Source organism: Bufo gargarizans, chromosome 3 (genome assembly GCF_014858855.1).
Source record: "Bufo gargarizans isolate SCDJY-AF-19 chromosome 3, ASM1485885v1, whole genome shotgun sequence".
NCBI lineage: Eukaryota > Metazoa > Chordata > Amphibia > Anura > Bufonidae > Bufo > Bufo gargarizans.
In genome coordinates this window covers 49,183,961-49,202,536 of record NC_058082.1, presented here as the reverse complement: position 1 = coordinate 49,202,536, position 18,576 = coordinate 49,183,961, and the positions used below count along the sequence as shown (strand labels likewise).

Here is an 18,576-nt window from a genome sequence, read left to right as displayed (position 1 = left end):
TACTGGAAGTGACGTGGGTAGCAAGGCCGGGTAGGAAAAAATTCCGGAAACACCTGGGGTCGGGAGGAGGAGGGAGGAGGAGGAGGGAGGAGATAAGTAATAAGTCACTCCTTCACTATGCGGCGCCGGCGATGCTGCCGCTCGCAGCGGCATTGTGAAGGATCGGATCGATCGGCAAGTATTTGTGTAGGCAAACAAGGCATTTTGCCGCCCCATTGGCAAGTGCCGCCCCAGGCAAATGCCTTGTTTGCCTCGCGATAGATACGCCTCTGGGCAGCGCTAAAGCCTGCCCATTAGAGCCGGTGACGTCAGCGAACACACTGCTGGGTGGAAGCTTCTGCCCAGCAGTATGTTATGATAAACAAAAGAGCCCGTGCCCTGCGCGATCTAGCGCAGGGCAAGGGAGCGCATCGGAGCATGAGATGTTACAATGCTAGCCTCAGGGGTGCTGCCATGGTGAAAATAAGGTTATATCCAGGTTCAGCTCTGAACCCGGACAACCCCTTTACCTTTCAGACCTTTCTTGACCCAGAAGTCTTACTTTTATAGTAATACCTTTTCAGCTCAATAATAGAGGTTCAGATATCGCTTCAAAGATATGTAGATAAAAAGCTCTCTATATAATTTTATGCCAGCATGGGGGAGGGGTGCCTGTAGTTCAGCAAGTGGCTTAGCATTTTGCATGCCTCTGGTTAAATAATAAACATAATCTTGTTTCGAGGTGGAAAATAATCAGTGTTGTGTGAAATAATTCTGAATTGCAGCGTGGATGCACTCGCCGCAAGGATAAGTAGCTAGTTGTCAAGACAATCATTAGGCTTTGTAGCATTCCTTTCCTGCAGAAGACGATCCTTCATCTTCGAGAGTAGCCTGAAGGTATTCTTCTCTATTTGTAAAGAAAGGGGTATTTAGTCCTTAGAAGTATCTTGGTAATGGTACTCGGCTTGTGTATACATAAGAGCCGAGGAAGTGTAACTAGACATTTTATGTTGCCCTCTGTGGACAGGCCCTCTTGTTACAAGCAGATCTGGGGGTCGTGATTCTAGGACCAAAAGCAATCCGTTCTAATGCGTGGAGGACCCAGCAGCAAGAGGTCAGCGTCTCTCTAGCGCCACCACAGGGGAAATGAAGCATTATATAGCTCACATGGATATCTCATTGGTGTTCAAGGTAATTCCTCTCTCCTCCAGAGCTAGGGAAGCTGTCTGTAGCCCCTCTGGGTAATGGGGACCCACCTCTATTAACGCTTATTCCTCTAAAGCCTCATTCACACGTCAGTGTTTGGTCAGTTATTTCCATCAGTGATCGTGAGCCAAAACCAGGACTGGAGCCTCCACAGAGATAAGGTATAAGGGAAAGATCTGCACCTGTTCTGTGTTTAGAGCCGCACCTTTTGGCCCAAAATCACTGACCGAACACAGTGTGAATGAGGCATAATAGGTTAAGCATCTGGGTGTGGTCTTGTGTCTTTGGTGCTTGTGCACTCTGGATCTCCGCCGATGTGGAAGTAGCAGCCGATCAAATACGCAAACGCCAAGTCACACAGGCACAGGAATACCGGGCTAGGCAAGATGTGGGGGAGTTCAGGGGTGTTACAAAATGGGTGCTCCAAGGGCTTCGGACAGACACTTGGTGCTCGAACCAGCTCATTTATATACCACTAAAAACTGTTCTACCTATAGAGATCACAAGGGTAGTGTTTTAATCATCTTGATCAACCCTGCCAGGAAATATTCCTGGTTTAATATCCGCAGACAGATCCACACCCACACCCAGTTGCGCCGCAAAAAAAATAGTGCATGCACTACTTTTCTGCGGTGCAGAGGTACGGAGAGAAACCCCACGGAAGCACTCCGTAGTGCTTCCGTGCCTCCTTTCCACATCGGACCTTCCGTATTGCAGACCCATTCAAGTTGAATGGTTGTGGATCCATCTGCGGGGTGCACATGGCCAGTGCCCGTATATTGCAGACCCGCTGTTTGCGGTCCGCATTACCGGCATGGCATGGCTGTGTGCATGAGGCCTTAAAAGAACTTCTTCTCCGGATTGAAACAATGGAACCCTAAGGCCTCTTGCACACGACCGTATGGCTTTTTCAGTATTTTGCAGTTCGCAAAAATCGGATTCGCAAAAAATACGGATGACATCCGTGTGCATTCCGTTTTTGGCGGAACGGAACAGCTGGCCCCTGATAGAACAGTACTACTTGTCCGTTATGCGGACAATAATAGGACATGTTCTATCTTTGAACGGAAAGGAAAAACGGAAATCGTTCTAAGTACCTTCCTTTTTTTTTGTGGATCTGTTGAATTGAATGGTTCCGTATGCGGTCCGTATACGGAACGCAAAGAAACGGAACGTAAATGGAAAAATAAACGTTTGTGTGCAAGAGGAGGCCTAAGTGAAAGGAGTGATTACATTTTCTGAGCTAGCCCTACAGGACATTGTGCCTGGTTTACCAGTGAATTTCTTGGTGACGGATTCGCTTTTAATACTTCGGAAAGTAAGATTTGTGTATCATTTTTCAATGTGCCAATCTAATTTAAAAATAAATCCATTTTTGCTCATGTACCGTGTTATAATCCAAAACCATTTTAATTAGATAGCTGCTTTTTTATTTTCTGGATTGTGCGCCAATAATAAAAGCGGCAGGAGATACCTATTAAAATACTGAATATTTGTTAAGGTCTTGAACATTCGTGATGGAGATTTAACTCCGCGCGCAGGATAAATATTTTACTTCTTCCTTTCAGGCAATAAATTCTTGCAGTGCCATGGATTAGGGAAAGTCGCCATGCTTAGTTCCTCCACATCAGCGACTATGCTGAAAGCCCGCACCCCTGCAAGACACATTTTTAAATTCAATTTGGCTTTCTATGCCCTTGGCACTCAGCAGGTTTCATTAAATTTCACAGCAGTTAGTTTCAATTGCCTGATGTGGATACCTTTTTATCTACATTTAACTCCGGTATAATCTTAGACAACGGTGCTTTGTGTGGAATTATTATGCAATAATAATTCTGCTGTCAACTTAGAGTTGGTTTTCTAACTGGCAATTTCGAAAGAATTTAGTCATGGTACAGACTTGGTTAAATAACCAGTTAAGAAATACAGAAGAGCAGAAATAAAAATTTGATTTGCAATATTACTTTTGGCACGTGATATGTATTATAAATAAGGCACGAGCAGAATTTAAAGTGGTGGTCCAGGATTTAGCAAGTTGCTCTCAATCAACTATAATTTTGATAGGACAAATAATTAGTGTTGAGCCGATTCCCATATTGGTCACATGACCATGTCCATTCTGTAAGCTCCAGATTTCGGCCAATGTCATGTCCATAGAGCTGTGACTATATCTTCTGGCCTTCTTTAGACTGTAGGAGAACCTCTGATGGTGTTCCTCTGATCTCCTGCCTCATGTATGCGCTGTATTACAGAATCCTCCTCAGGAGCTGGTCCTCCTCAGGAGCATCCTTCTTCAAGAGAGTTTCTTTTAAAATATTTTTTTATTAGCGGTTTTAAAGCCAAGTAGAAATGGAAACTTACAAATGGATGGTGATAGATTAGAGATATTACATATGAAGTATTCTAATGATCAGACAACAATGAGTAGGTATCTTGAGAAGGCTGCGCGTCGAGGTTAATCTCCCCTGGTAGCTCTTGCATTCTTGAACAGTATAATTTCTAATAGCCAGTACTAACATGGGAAATGGAAGTTTAAGGAAAAAACATTAGAAAGGGAGGGGATCCACTGTCCTCCGTGTGAGTGTATTTGTACATTAAAAAACGTGAGACCCAAAATATGCGACAATGTAAAGGTCCGTACCGAGAACACTATCAGCTATATAGGTCCTGGTGGGATACATGAGTCGTTGAGTCTAGCTCTGTATGAGGACCAAGCTAGCCATACCTGTGTAAATACTTGGTGAGAGCTTGATTCCCATTGCAACATCTCCTCCAATCTGGCTAATTGGTCTATTTTTTTTTTTAGCCAATGTAAAAAGTTGGGGACATCGTGTAATTTCCAGTTTTCTGGAATAAGTATATGGGCTGCTGCCAGCATATTGTTTATTGGGCATGTTAGATTCTTGGTGATATTTGGTGGAAAAAGAGAAAATAGGGCTATCTCTGGTTTAACTTGTAGATGGGTGCCACATATCTTATCTATTGTCTTGAAGACCCTCTTCCAAGAAAACTTCAGGCGCTCACATTTCCACCATATATACATAAAGGTGCCCTTAGCCTTCTCGTATCTCCTGCAATGATCACTTCGTGTGTCATCGATCTGTCTCAGTCTCTAAGGAGTCAGGTACCAACCATCTAGAGAATTTTATAGGAATTTTGACACAACCTGAGATATGTTTAGGATTGCATAATATGGCCGATGTTTAGAGAGGAGAACTTAGCTTGTAACTCTCTCCTATTCCCTAATAAAGAATGGTGTTGTTAATGAGCTCTGATAAACTCTGGAGCTCCAATGAAGGAGGATGCTCATTGCACAAGAACTGGCTCGGTGCTTGGCAGTGGATTGGAGGAACGCCCATTCAATTTAGTTGTAGAGAGTCCACCACCACAGAGAGCCAGATGATTCAGTCGCAGCTCTGTGGACATGGCAATGATGAAAGTTACACAGTAGGTACAAGGTCCAGTCCCTTTGGTTGGCAGAGCAGAGGCTCATTCAGGGCTAGTTTAGGGCATAGCAGAGTGGAGATCATCTGTGGGTTGGTGACTGTGGTTGTAGCTGAGATAAAGTGAAACCTTGAAGAAATTTTAGAAAATAATTATTCAAATGGGGAAAATTCTAGTAAAATCTTCAATATATTGATATTCTTCCTCGAATCTGAAGGCAACAAAGGAACGATAAATCAATTGACTGAAAAATATTGAGCTTGACAACTGTCCGCACAAAGCATGGCTGTACGCCCGGGCTGTGAATGTACCTGCTGTTACCCAGTCACCCGTGCATCCGTTGTTTGTGCCACTCGTGGCTTTACCAAATTAGATGTGGGGTTTCTCCTTTCATTTACAGGGAGATCGTTGAGAGCTCTGTCTGTGATACCATCACAAAAGCAAAAAATTGAGCTGGTCTAAAGTGACCTCCATTACCCACAAGACAACTGCAATTGTGACTGCAGGAGGCACATATATAATATTATGTAATACATGCGGCAAGGAACTATGCTGAATATATTGTGCCCAACAAACCAATTAAAAAGAAAACAAATGTTTTGCTAGCTCCTTGCAGTGCCCTTGTGGGGAAAACCAAAGTGTAACATTTGTCCTTTGAGACTGAATGGGACCGTATTGTTTACCACAGACCTACATCATTGTCTTGTGGCTTCGGAGAGGCTGAATGCATTCCACATTACATAAATGTATGCCTAAAGGGAAACGGTCACCGTGAAAAAAGTGTAATCTGTTTGGAGGAGGAACTGAGAAGATTTATATATTGTTTTTGGGGTGGCCCAAAACATTCCCTGAATGCTTAGTTATGCAGTTATCACTGATAGGAACGCCCCCAGACTCCTAAACCCAGAATAAACAGATTTAGGGTCCATTCACACGTCCGTAGAAGATGGCTGTTTAGAGTGCTGTATCTATTAATGGAGCGTTGAGTGAAAGGAAAAAGTGTGGTAGAAAAAGGTGCACAAGCAACAGGCATAACCGCAGCCTTGAAATGATTGTCAAGAAAAGGTCATTCAAGAATTTGAGGGAGATTCATAAGTTTACCACGGCCAGAGTCAGTGCTTCAAGAGCCACCACACACAGATGTATCCAGGTCACGGGCTACAACTGTCACATTCCTTGTGTCAAGCCACTCATGACCCAGATACGTCTTATCTGGGCTAAGGAGAAAAAGGACGGGTCTGTTGCTCAGTGGTCCAATGTCCTGTTTTAAGATTAAAGTAAATTTTGCATGTCATTTGGAAATCAAGGTCCCAGAGTCTGGAGGAAGAGTGGAGAGGCACACCATCCAAGTTGTTTGAGGTCCAATGTGAAGTTTCCACAGTCATTGGTTTGTAAACCATGTCATCTATTGGTTTTGGTCCAGTGTGTTATAACAGGTCCACAATCAGCGCAATCGTCTACCAGGAAATTGTATAGCACTTCATGTTTCCCTTTGCTGACCAGCTTTATAGAGATGCTAATTTTAATTTCCAGCAGTACTTGGCACCTGCCCACACTGTCAAAAGTACCAATATTTGGTTTAATAACCACGGAATCACTGTGCTTGACTGGCCAGCAAACTTGCCTGACCTAAACCCCATAGAGAATCGATAGGGTATTGTCAAGAGGAAGATGAGACACCAGACCCAACAATGCAGGTGAGCTGAAGGCCGCTACCAAAGCAACGTGGGCTTCTCTAACACCTCAGCAGTAACACAGGCTGATCGCCTCCATGCCATACCGCAATGATGCAATAATTCATGCAAAAGTAGCCCCGACCAAGTATTGAGTACACAAACTGGACATACTTTTCAACAGGGTAACATTTCTGTAATAAATTTTTTATTTTTTTATTGGTCTTATATAATATTCAAATTTTCTGATTTGCTGCCTGGCCACAATGGGAGAGATTTATGAAACCGTCTAAAAGTAAGACTCTCTTGTAGCTCATTGCAGCCAGTCACAGTATGTTTTTGGAGTGCGAGAGTAGACCTGCGTACTCCGAGGAAACCTACAAACACACGGTTGCTCTTGGTTGGATTCAAACTCAGGACCCCAGTGCTCAAAGGCCACCGTCCTGATCACTGAGCCACCGTTCTGAAAGCTATGCCACCTTTTATAAATCTGTCATACGACAAATCCAAACAGTGACCAACGGACCCCATTGAAGCCATTCTTGCCAACTTTGCAGTTGGTAAATTCATAAGAAGTGGGCCATGCCCCCAAAAACATTCTCAAAATGGTTAGCACCAACCGTTTATAGTGGTGGGGGCTTACATATTCCCAACCAATCTCAGCTTGGAACATCCCAAATTTGCAGGAACAATCCCTACAAATTTGGCATTGTTGGCGACTATGTAGAAACCCAGGTAGAACCACAATGGAGGCTCACAATTGCAATATGAACAGATTCTAATGTGCAAAGTCTCCATACACAGGGAATGGTGAGCATCATAGTTCCCATTCCTCTGTATGGACCCTTGAAGACCCTTTATCTTTCTCAAACACCAGTTTGCGACTTTTTAAATGACTTTGCGTCTGAAGCTAGGCTCAAGTGGCATTTCTGCACTGCTTTACTGAAAAGGGAGCGTAGTGAGGTCAGGGCCTCCGGCCAAGGCCAATTTATCTTCTTTTATGAAAACTGAAATCTACGGCAGCTCGGAGTTACAGTAGATTTTAGTTTGGGTGCATAGACCGCCTGTAAATTAGGCGCATCCTCCGGCAAGGCAGGAGATATCATAGACAGGCATAAAACGCCGGTCTATGATAAATTCCGTCCCGGTGTTCTCACAGGGAAAAAAAATAATAATCAGTGAATCCATTCTAAATGCAAAAGCACCAGTCGTGTTACCGCAGCGTCTCCTTCTTGAGTCACGCAGCATGCCCAAACCCAACTCCACACAAGCTATATATAGAGGAGCATAATAACCAGGTAAATATGATACTGTTACTGCTTCTCCAGCATGCTGCTTGCACTGCGGGGGGGTATTTTTAGCAAAAAATTCTCTGTCTTCTTTTGTTCACAGCCCACGAGAGGCAGACTGCCGTTATATACATAGGATACAGTTCCTTCTTTGACTAGTGGAAAGACCTAGAGATCCATATGTCACCATAAAACATCTTGCAGTCCAGACGTCTCAGACAGCATTCCTCACGAGGAGGTTCCAAGGACGTGTCCGCCAGAGCACAGGTGCTTTAATCATTAGGCCATTTGTTTCCTTTGTACCACCCGTTCTGGGGCTCGTAAAACTCGGATCCTTTACCCGGACACAGTTCCTCTAGTATGTAGCACAGTAGGGCTCCTTTTAATATTGATGGCTCACCAGCAGCTTGGAACTTGATTAAAATTGACCAAGATTATTCAGTGCCATTCTACATAAGCGGCCCCTCTATCTTAGTACCAAGGAGGACCATCTAACATTATCACGACAGGTCAATTAAAAACGACATGGGAGAGTATGTCAACAGAAGAAGACAATGCACTAATATAAAGGGGTTGTCTGAAACAACGCCCCCTCCTGTCGGTGGGCTCTGTTTGGTATTGCAGGTCAGACTCATTCATTTGCGTAACCTGTTGATTCAGTGTTGGACACGAATGTAACATCGTTACTGTTTCTGGAAAAGCAGCAAACTTTTTTTTGGTAATCTTGATACGACCATTAAAGGGGCTGTACCATGATTGATGTAAAAAAATAAAATCAGACATCATATATTACATGACAATCTCTTTCTAACAAAGCTAGAACTAGACCTGTACCTCACATGGATCCAGAGACCTCCCTATTCATTGCTCCAATTGCTCTGCTAGATTACCTTCATCCTGGCAGCTCGGGGGCGTGTCCTTTATGCTGCAGCCCTCTCTCTATAACTGCTACAGGTTCTAACAGAACATATGGCTGGTGGCAGATGAAGCTTTAAACACTTTTTTTCTATAGTGTACAAACACGACCACCACTGCTGGATTGCAGGGTGGTCATAACCATGGAACCGAGCCGTGTATAACGTGATGGAAAAATGAAGCCAGCAAGATGGATAATAAAATATTAGTAAGTGCCATTTATTAACTTCCTCTGCATTACAAATGCTATTTCCTGAAATGAGACAACCTCTTTAATGCTCCAAAATATTTAATTTTGAAGAAATACTTCTAAATCTTGTAGATCAGTGGAATAAAGCAGCTCGAGGTTCTGTATCCCATTTTGCCTAGAGATGCCCTCGTGTAGAGCTTGCATTGAAGTCGTTGGGACTGTGGGGGCGTTTTCGCACAGAGCGGATTCGTTGCAGAAATATGACGGAAAGAATCCATTCCACACATGACGCTGGTAGACGTACCTTATACACAGGCTCGGACTGGCCCACATGGGTACAGGTGAAGCCCCGGTGGGCCCCTAGTCTCCCACCCCCTGCATAAGTGGCACATAACACAGGAGACTTACTGCACTACATACATGTATTCCATGTACAGCACCTCCACCTGCCTGTGTTCTTATAAAACACCTGATAGATTATTAGAGAAACGCCCCAGTGTATTATTATAGACCCGATCAGAGCTGAGATGACTTCTAGGTATAGAGGAAAGCTGCCAGTGTCCTCTTCTCCCCAGGACCTGCCTTCTCAAAGTCACTGCAGGGACCCCATGTTCAATCATCTGGTAGCATCTTGCTGCTGTGTGAGCGGGTCATATTTGAATGTATCCGTACAGTGGGCCACCAAAATACATTTTACTGGTGGGCCCTAGGCACCCCAGTCCGACACTGCTTATACATATGCATGCGTTTCAGTGTATTGCCCATGATTTGGGCACAGGTTGATGGCGACAGACCATCTACAATGCTATGTTCTCCTGGATCAATAAGTAGGTCCCAGCTGATTCAGCACATTGTAATATACATTTAAATGAAATTCAGTTTCTGAGCCAAAATCCCAGGGACGTTTGGACGTTTAGGTTAATATATGGAGATCCTTAGAGCCCATGAATGCATTGCTCGCTTTGCATTGTCAGTGGATGCTGATTGTGAATAATGCATTGTAAAGGGAAATATTTTGCCCTTTTTTTTATATTTTGGCAAGGTAAAGGAATTTCTTATAGCATCAAAATGTAACGGTCTTTAAGAAATGAACAATAACTTGAATTAAAGGGGTTGTCTCACTTCAGCAAATGGCATTTATCATGTAGAGAAGATTAATACAAGGCACTTACTAATGTATTGTGATTGTCCATATTGCTTCCTTTGCTGACTTGATTCATTTTTCCATCACATTATGCACTGCTTGTATCCAGGGCTTATGACCACTCTGCAATCCAGCAGTGGTGGTCATGCGAAAAGGTGCCAGGTTACGCACACTCCTGCAGTCCGAGCCACTAGAGAGACCAGCACTTTTATCCTATAGTGTGCAAGCACAGATACCGCTGCTGGATTTTCAGCCTGCCTGGTGAGTTATAGAAACCTGACTCCAATGGAAGTGAATGGAGCGAGTCTAACATATTTGTGGCCAAGTCCCTACTTACTTGCCACTTGGATGCGGTGGACTATGCCCCTCCCCCAGCAGGAAGGGGGTTGGGGGACCTCTGTTTGGAGAAAGCTGTGAGGCATGCATTTAAATAGTAGATATGTCATAAATATCTAAGATGGGAACGCCCTTTTACTTTTTAAGCCTGTCTCTATCCGACATCATGGTTGTACAGCATTTTGGAATAGGTCATCAATATCAGATCAGCAGGGGTCCAACTCCCAGGACAAAAAGACAGGTTTGAGCACCAGGAGGCGGGGCTGAATCCTTTGAGCACTGCTATGTAACACCCCCTCCGCAATGCACACTCCCCCCTCCCCATGATTGACAGGGCTAGACATGCTGAAGGCATCTACATATCATATATTCCATATACTATAGCTTCACCACACTGAGATCTGCTTAGAAAGCTAATCTACATATCACTGCTTTATTCATAAGCACAATATATGATTATAAAGACACCAGTAATATGTGTTAGCTTCTAAGCATAGAAAAAATATGCATGTCTATGTGGTAATGCTACAGCTTGGTAGTAAGTGCATGGTTTTGCATGTTAAGATCACAGGTTTGAATCTTAGGAGAGACTTACATAAACTTTTTTTTCAGTTTTTTTTCCCCTCTCTCTAATTTAACCCATAATAAAAGGTTATACTACAATAAATAATATGTAATCATATAATAACAATAAAAGGCCTTACTATATTGAGAACAGATTTTTTATTATTTTTTTGCTTAGAAACTATTACTGGTTTATTCATAGGCCCAATATGATTATAAAGAAACCAGCAATATCTATTAGCTTTTTAAGCCTAAAACCATTATTCTCAGTATGATAAAGATATTGACTTTTATTATGGGTTAAATGTGGAAGAAAACAAATATCTGAAGAAAAAGACCCTGGAAGTCTCTCCCAGGATTCAAACCTGGGATCTCTACATGCAAAACCATACACTTATCACTAAGCTATAACATTACCGCATAGAGAAATATGTTCTTTCTATGCTTAGAAAGCTAAAACATATTACTAGTGTCTTTATAATCATATATTCTGCCTGTGAATAAAGCAGCAATATGCAGATTGGCTTTCTTAGCAGATCTCAGTGAAGCTACAGTACATAGAATGTATGATATGTAGATGCTAGGACACAGCTCTGCCCTCAGCATGGCTAGCCCTGTCAATCAAGGGGAGGCGGGGGAGTGTGCAGAGCGGAGGGGGTGTCACAAAGCAGTGATCAAAGGATTCAGCCCCGCCTCTTGGTGCTCGAACTTCTAAATTTGCATATAAATAAAAACGCAGATTTCTCTGCAGCTGTTTATCATACAAAAGAAAGGTATTTTTTTAATCGGCATGATGAGCCCTACCAGGCAGTATGTCTGGTTTAATAGGGTTGATCCTGGTGACAGTCTCTTTAACAAAAAGAATATCGTTATTTTGTTCTTTGTCAAATATGTAGGGTCCAGTTGTCACCAGGGCAGCTTGTTCCAGGGAATGTGTTATTAAAAGTGATCAGTCATCAGACTGTGGTTAAGACGTATGAATATCCTGTCCTGATCATGTAGTACCCCTGGAACATAACCTTTTACTAATGTTTTACTGAGGACGTAGCACTTATGAAGTGTTCCAATATGTTCTTGTGATTGGGTTTTTGTGTATTCAGTGTATTACTGGGCTGGTTACATATAAAGAGCAATCATCTTTTATATAGAAATTCCATAAACTCGTTAGTCTTGCACTGTTCACACATATGACCGCAGCCCATACGAGCACATTGTGCAAATTGCTGTCATTTTAGCAAACATTTCCATGCTATTTCTCACTGATAAACATCATTGTTGAGTAAATGTTTGATTTATATGGACATTTTAACAAATTCCAACCTATTGAAGCATTTTTATAAGCTTATAAAATCTAATTATTTTCCCTTGCTCCCAATATTGAGCTTATCGGCAGTGGCCACGGCAGTACATTGCTGCTTGGGACTGATAGAAAGCAGTGTGTCTGGACTGAGCTGGTAATCTGGGCGATATAAGCCTCCTTAGCATTTAGATGAAGTCATCTTATTGACACAGGGTGATTACTATAGTAAAATGTAGACTTTGGCTGTACCTCCGAAAGAATGGATGGGCTGTCCATGTCCATAAATAGCAGAAAACAACTGGGGTCATATTAGAAGACATATCGGCATTCTAATTAAAGTGATGTTCTGGGACTTCCTTATTGATGGACTATCCTTAAAGGGGTTGTGCTAGAATGGAGAGGGGGTTAGGGCATCCCACCCCCCTACTTGGCGGACCTCTAAAGAAAAGCTTGCTTACCTGCTTCCCAGCGCTGGCTCCCCGCTCCTTCATCCGCAGGCATATGTTGTCCTGCTTGGCTCCCTCGCTTGAAACGTCCGGTTTGACATCACCGCAGCCAATCACTGGGCGCAGTGGTGACTTGCTCCTCTTACATCATGACAAATGGTCACATTATGCAGGAAGCAGGTTAAAGGGGTTATCTGAGGCTGGAAATGCCCCCCCATACACCTGGGTCCCTCACACTGATTTTACTTACCTACTTACTTCTACTTACCTGGCTCCCCCCTGCCGCTGCTCCTTCTTCCTGTGCGCGGATGAAAACATCCGGTGTTGGGGGGCAGCAGACAATGGCAGGCGGTGACTGGGACGAGCCTCCCTAGCATCGCGGGTGATCCTAGGGAGGCTCGTCCCCGTCACTGCCTGCCATTGGCTGCTCCCCCAAGAATCAGCGGAGGCCGTGCGAGGAGCCAGGTAAGTAGGATCAGTGTGAGGGGCCCAGGCGTATGGGGAGGCATTTCCATCCCCTTTTAACGTTGCGACCTGTGATTGGCTGCAGCGATCATGTGTCCACCCCAGTCGGTAGATGTTGATCACTGTGCGGTAGGAAGAGGAAACACTGGCTCGGGAGAATAAGACTCCGAACCAAGCGGTGGAGACCAGGTAAATATGGGTCAGCCACTCTGGGAGGTCTGTCTTACTCTTGGACAACCCCCTTAACATCTATTTTCAACTCTCCCTACAAAAAAAACAATATTGTGACATTGATGAAGGGCTCATGCCCACAAGCATAAGCGCTCAGTGCCCATATTGCGGACTGCAAACAGCGGGTCCGCAATGTACAGGCACGGCCGTGTGCACTCACGGAAGCGTGGCAGACTTGAATGGTCCTGCAATCCTCAAGATTGGTCTGTGCCTCTGCACCGCCAAAAAATAGAACATGCGGACCATCTCTTGCAGAATCCGGACCCATTCAAGTCAATGGTTCCACATCCACAAATGGCCTACTCATGGACGGTGCCGTGCATTGCAGACCGCAGCACGGGAACGGGGCACACACGCTGATGTGCCTGAACCCTAACTAAAAAAAAATTACGTCTGACAGAAGGTGGGGAAAATAGAAAAGCTCCTAAATGTGACCAAGGGCTCAGTCCTGAAGGAGTAAAGTGCACCTGGAAGGACTGGATGTGCTGCAGCTGCCGTCTGCTGGGGTAGCGTCCTTGGATAACTTTTTCACAAGTAACCTTTAAAACAAACAGCACCTGGAAATATCTCAATATCCCAAAAGCTGTAAATTTGATATTGTGGAAATTCTTATTTCTTTGATTTATTGCTAGTTGGAAAAATGTTGCACTTGTAATCACAAAGTGTCTGATTCCGTAATGTGTTCCATATTCATATCTTATTTAAAAAAAAAAAAATCCTCAAAAAGCAAGCGGCACATTCCCTACAGATGAGATCAGATCTTGATTCCGTCAACATTTTTAATCAGAACTTGTAATATTTTTTCCAGATGCCTCAGTTATGGGTTTATCTGGCTTATTTCTACAAATTAAATGTCATCATTTTAAGAAAGAACAAAGTATTGACTTGGACAACATTCAACTAAAACCGAATATTAACACCCATTAGTTGTAGGCCAAGGCAGATGAACTTTTAGCGCATGGTCACGGGTTCGGGTTTACTGATGCAGTTTTGGAAGCCAAAACCAGGAGTAGATTCCAAAAAAGAGAAGTCTTATCTGTCCTTTATACCTTCTCTTCTTTTATGATCCACTCCTAACTCTGGCCAAGACTGCGTCAGAACCCTGACCATGTGGTCGTACCCTCAGAGGCTTTCACCTGGTGAACCCCTCACTTTAAGGATACATTGAAGTGTGCCTAGCATTTCAGGTGACTTCAGAATAAACCGTCATGTGTGTACAGCAGGAATAACACAATATCTGACCTTTGTACATCTATGTATTCTGGGTTTACCACCAGTTTCCCCCTCTGAGGGCACCATCTCTAACTCTAAATGTCCCCTAAACTATTGGGAATATTGCATTTTTACATTGGCTCCACCTATCCCCAATGTGACTATTGGTAACATTTTGCTGTCCCTTCCTACTTGCGACCTGCGGCCAGTCCCACCTACAATACGAGGCCACTTTTAGATTTTTTTTCCAGCTTCAGTTTAAAAGGAATCTGTCACCAGTGACCTCCGTATTCAATTCCGTTCCGTTTAGTTACGTTCTCATACACAACATGTTGTAGTTTGCTTTCCATCCTGGGATGCGACGCAAGACGGATCCAGCATGACCCCTATTGCAAGTCAACGGTGATGGATCCGTTTTCTCTGCCACAATAGAAAACGTATCTGTCCTCCATTCACTTTCGATAGAGTTCATGACGGATCCGTCTTGGGTATGTTAAAGATAATACAACTGGATCCGTTCATATCAGTAACGGAAGCGTTTTTGTTGAACCCTGCCGGATCCAGTAAAAACGCTAGTGTGAAAGTAGCCTAATGCGCTGTTCTGTTTTTATTTATCTGAGGCTCCGTTCCTGAGTTATGACACTTTTTCTTAATATACAAATTAGGCCTTTAGTGCCATGAGGGCGTCGTCATTGCTCTTGTTGCACCCAAGCTCCCCTCCTTTCTGTGGCCAGCCCCTCCCTAGCTGCTTTGATTGACAGGGCCAGAAAGTGAGAAAGCAGCAAGGGAGGAGCTGGTCATAGTGATGATGTGGTTGCTGGTGACAGATTGCCTTTAAGTTCTCAATGTGCCCCTAAACAATTGATTCTAAGGGTACTTTCACACTTGCGTTTTTCTTTTCCGGCATAGAGTTCCGTCACAGGGGCTCTATACTGGAAAAGAACTGATCAGTTTTATCCCCATGCATTCTGAATGGAGAGTAATCCGTTCAGTTTGCATCAGGATGTCTTCAGTTCAGTCGTTTTGACTGATCAGGCAAAAGAGAAAACCGCAGCATGCTACGGTTTTCTCTCCGGCGAAAAAAACTGAAGACTTGCCTGAACGCCGGATCCGGCATTTTTTCCCATAGGAATGTATTAGCGCCGGATCCGGCATTCAGAATACCGGAATGACTGATCCGTCGTTCCGGCATGCGCATGCGCAGATCGGTAAAAATGAGAAAAATGTACAAGACGGATCCGTCCTTGCAATGCATTTGTGAGACGGATCCGCATCCGGATCCGTCTCACAAATGCTTTCAGTCAGTGGCAGATCGGCGGATCCGGCGGCCAGTTCCGACGACGGAACTGCCCGCCGGATCACACTGCCGCAAGTGTGAAAGTAGCCTAATAAGATTTATTACCAGTTTCTTATATTTACATGTACTCTTGATTTACGAATAGTTTGTTCAGTCTAAGATGTTTAGAAGGGCATCTGTCAGCAGTTTTGTACCTATGACACCGGCTGACCTGTTACATGTGTGCTTGGCAGCTGAAGACATCTGTGTTGGTCCCATGTTCATATGTGCACACATTGCTGAGCAATATATGATGTTTTAATATATGCAAATGAGACTCTAGGAGCAACGGGGGCGTTGCTATTACACCTAGAGGCTCAGCTCTCAGTAACTGCTGCACTTTGATTGACAGGGCCCGGCAGTGTAAACATTATCACTCCCAGCCCTGTCAATCAGAGTCCAAAAACACTTTTTAGGGTGCCTTCACACATGGTGGAAAATTCCACCAGAAAATACACAGGTGCAGATTTTTACGATGTGGATGTGGATTTCAGGGCGGATTACTTCCCGCATCAAAATAAATGGAGAGATTCTGCTTCAGAAAAGCCACAAGAAATCATTATTTAGGATACTGATCCATCGCTGCCAGGCTCGCTAAGTAGCGGTGACCCCATAGAAATGAATGGGATCGCCGCGCCTGTCACAAGAAATCCAATGTCACAAGTGATCCTATTCATTTCTATGGGATCACCGCCACTTAGTGAACCTGACCGCTATGGCTGTCGCACAATCAGTGTCGCCATGTAGCCGTACTCTCAGGCCTCTTTCACACGAATGTGTGCGCTCCGTAGCCGCATTGCTCCGTAGCCGCATAATTCACTTCAATGGGTCCGCAAATCCGGAGATGCGGAACGTAAGCACGGAATGGAACCCTACGGAAACACTACGGAGTCCTGTCTTTTTGCGGAACGGCCAGATTGCGGACCCATTCACTTTAAAGCAGCACGGCCACTGGGCGCACACGTTTATGTGCAAGAGGCCTTACACAGCAGATGTTATTCCACACTGGAAGAGTAACTAAACGTTTGTATAATGTTTTGTGAACATGTCCCTAATGCCCTAATAATAGTATTTGTAATCTAGTTTAATAATGAATTTAGTATTTTTATTACACTTTTGCCTCCGTAAAGTGCACATTTCGCCGTGCGCTTAAAATCTACTTATCTGCACACAGCTGACTGCCCAATGGTGTATGGAGAACACGTTTTATGAATGGTGCCGTAGCGCTGTGAGTACGGGCATTGCTGCTCCTGCCCGTGCCCCCCGGAGGTTTACTAACTCCTGGCACAGCACATGGGTACTCTGTAACAATGTACTATGCCAGGATTACCTGAGCGCAGCGGCTCCTGCCTGTGCCTGCTTCGCTAAGCTATGAGCTGACATGCAGGCTCAGTTAATCCTGGCATAGTACATGGGTACAGAGTACCCATGTGCTATGCCAGGAGTTAGTAAACCTCCGGGGGGCACGGGCACATTGCTGCTCCTGCCCGTACTCTCTGCGCTGAGGCCCCATACATAAAATGTGTTCTCCGTACAGAAGTCAGCGGTGTATAGAGAAGTAGATTTTAAGCGCACAGCGAAACGTGTGCTTTAGGGAGGCAAAAGTTTTATCAAAATACATTAATAAAGTATATTACAAAAACTATTATTACGGCATTAGGGACAAGTTCACAAAAAATTACCGCTATACAAAAGTTTAGTTGCTCTGTAAGGTTTTAATTACCCTACAAAATAAAATCTTACTAACACTTTCACGTGGTCAGCGTTTCGTCAGTATTACCGCCAAACCATTATAGTTTGTCTCGGTTCATGTTCCACTCCTAGCATTATCTGACCAGTATATATGGCAAAATACGGACAAAAAGTGGCCGTAGGCTGAGAAAGGGAAGCAACTCCTAGATGAGAGTTCTATGAACTGCTCGCTAAAGGGATTAGGGGAGGAAGACACACAAGAGGGTACGTGGTGGAAGTTGTCAAAATTAAACAGAGGTCGTGCTGACAGTATTTAGTAAAATAAACAGGACCAGATGCGTTTGGATGGTCAGTCGTGGCACCTCTGGCAAGCAGGTGATTTTACCAAGGGCAGCTACTGCCAGCCAAGCATTTTCCTGCAGTGGCATAGGCAGGAGAAATGTAGTATTAAAGCCACTCAGATGTAATACTAGGATGGATGGAGTCCTACAGTGGGGTAGCCACGGGTGCAGAACCTCTCTCTTCTCTAATAGGGTGACACTCTTCTATGATTTCCCTGTGCCCCTCTCATGGAGACAACCCCTTTAAAACAGGACCTGTAACTTTTCCTGACATATCTCTGATAGTGACTCCCTGTAATAATGATTCTGGAGCATCTATTCTTATGACTCTGTGATGTGCCGTTCCCTTTATAAATGAATTGCCAGCAGTTTGAAGTGAAGGTCCAGATGGGTGTTACCACCTTCCTAGAAGACAGGTAGTAATTCATTCATAACGTCTAGCAGGAATAACAAAAGCATGGCAGCAAGCGGAATAGAATTATTACATGGGGAATGCAAGGAGTTACTAAAACTGATTTTTTTTCAGGAAAGATTACGGTTGGTCTTTAAAAAGCAGCAGATTGGGTCAAATAATGACCGCTAAAAATACTATAGAGTGCACACCGCTTTATCCATCTCATTATTATCACACATGGAGTTATTAAAATTATAGAATGGAGAGGGACCAGTTTAAAGATAAAAACATCTATGAAAACTAGAAGAGAAGTAAAATGAGTGTGTAATCAACAAAAGAGGAGTATTACCAAATATGGAAAGCAACATTAAAACGAGGGCACCCTGCCCACTCTAGGAACGAGTTTTCCATTATGAAGA

General features: G+C 43.8%; 1 protein-coding gene across 1 annotated transcript in view; it reads left to right on the top strand.

The window, feature by feature from the left end:
* Positions 1 to 18,576, top strand: part of LHFPL6 (LHFPL tetraspan subfamily member 6) — a 181,650-nt gene that overhangs the window by 60,406 nt on the left and 102,668 nt on the right. The window lies entirely within an intron of this gene.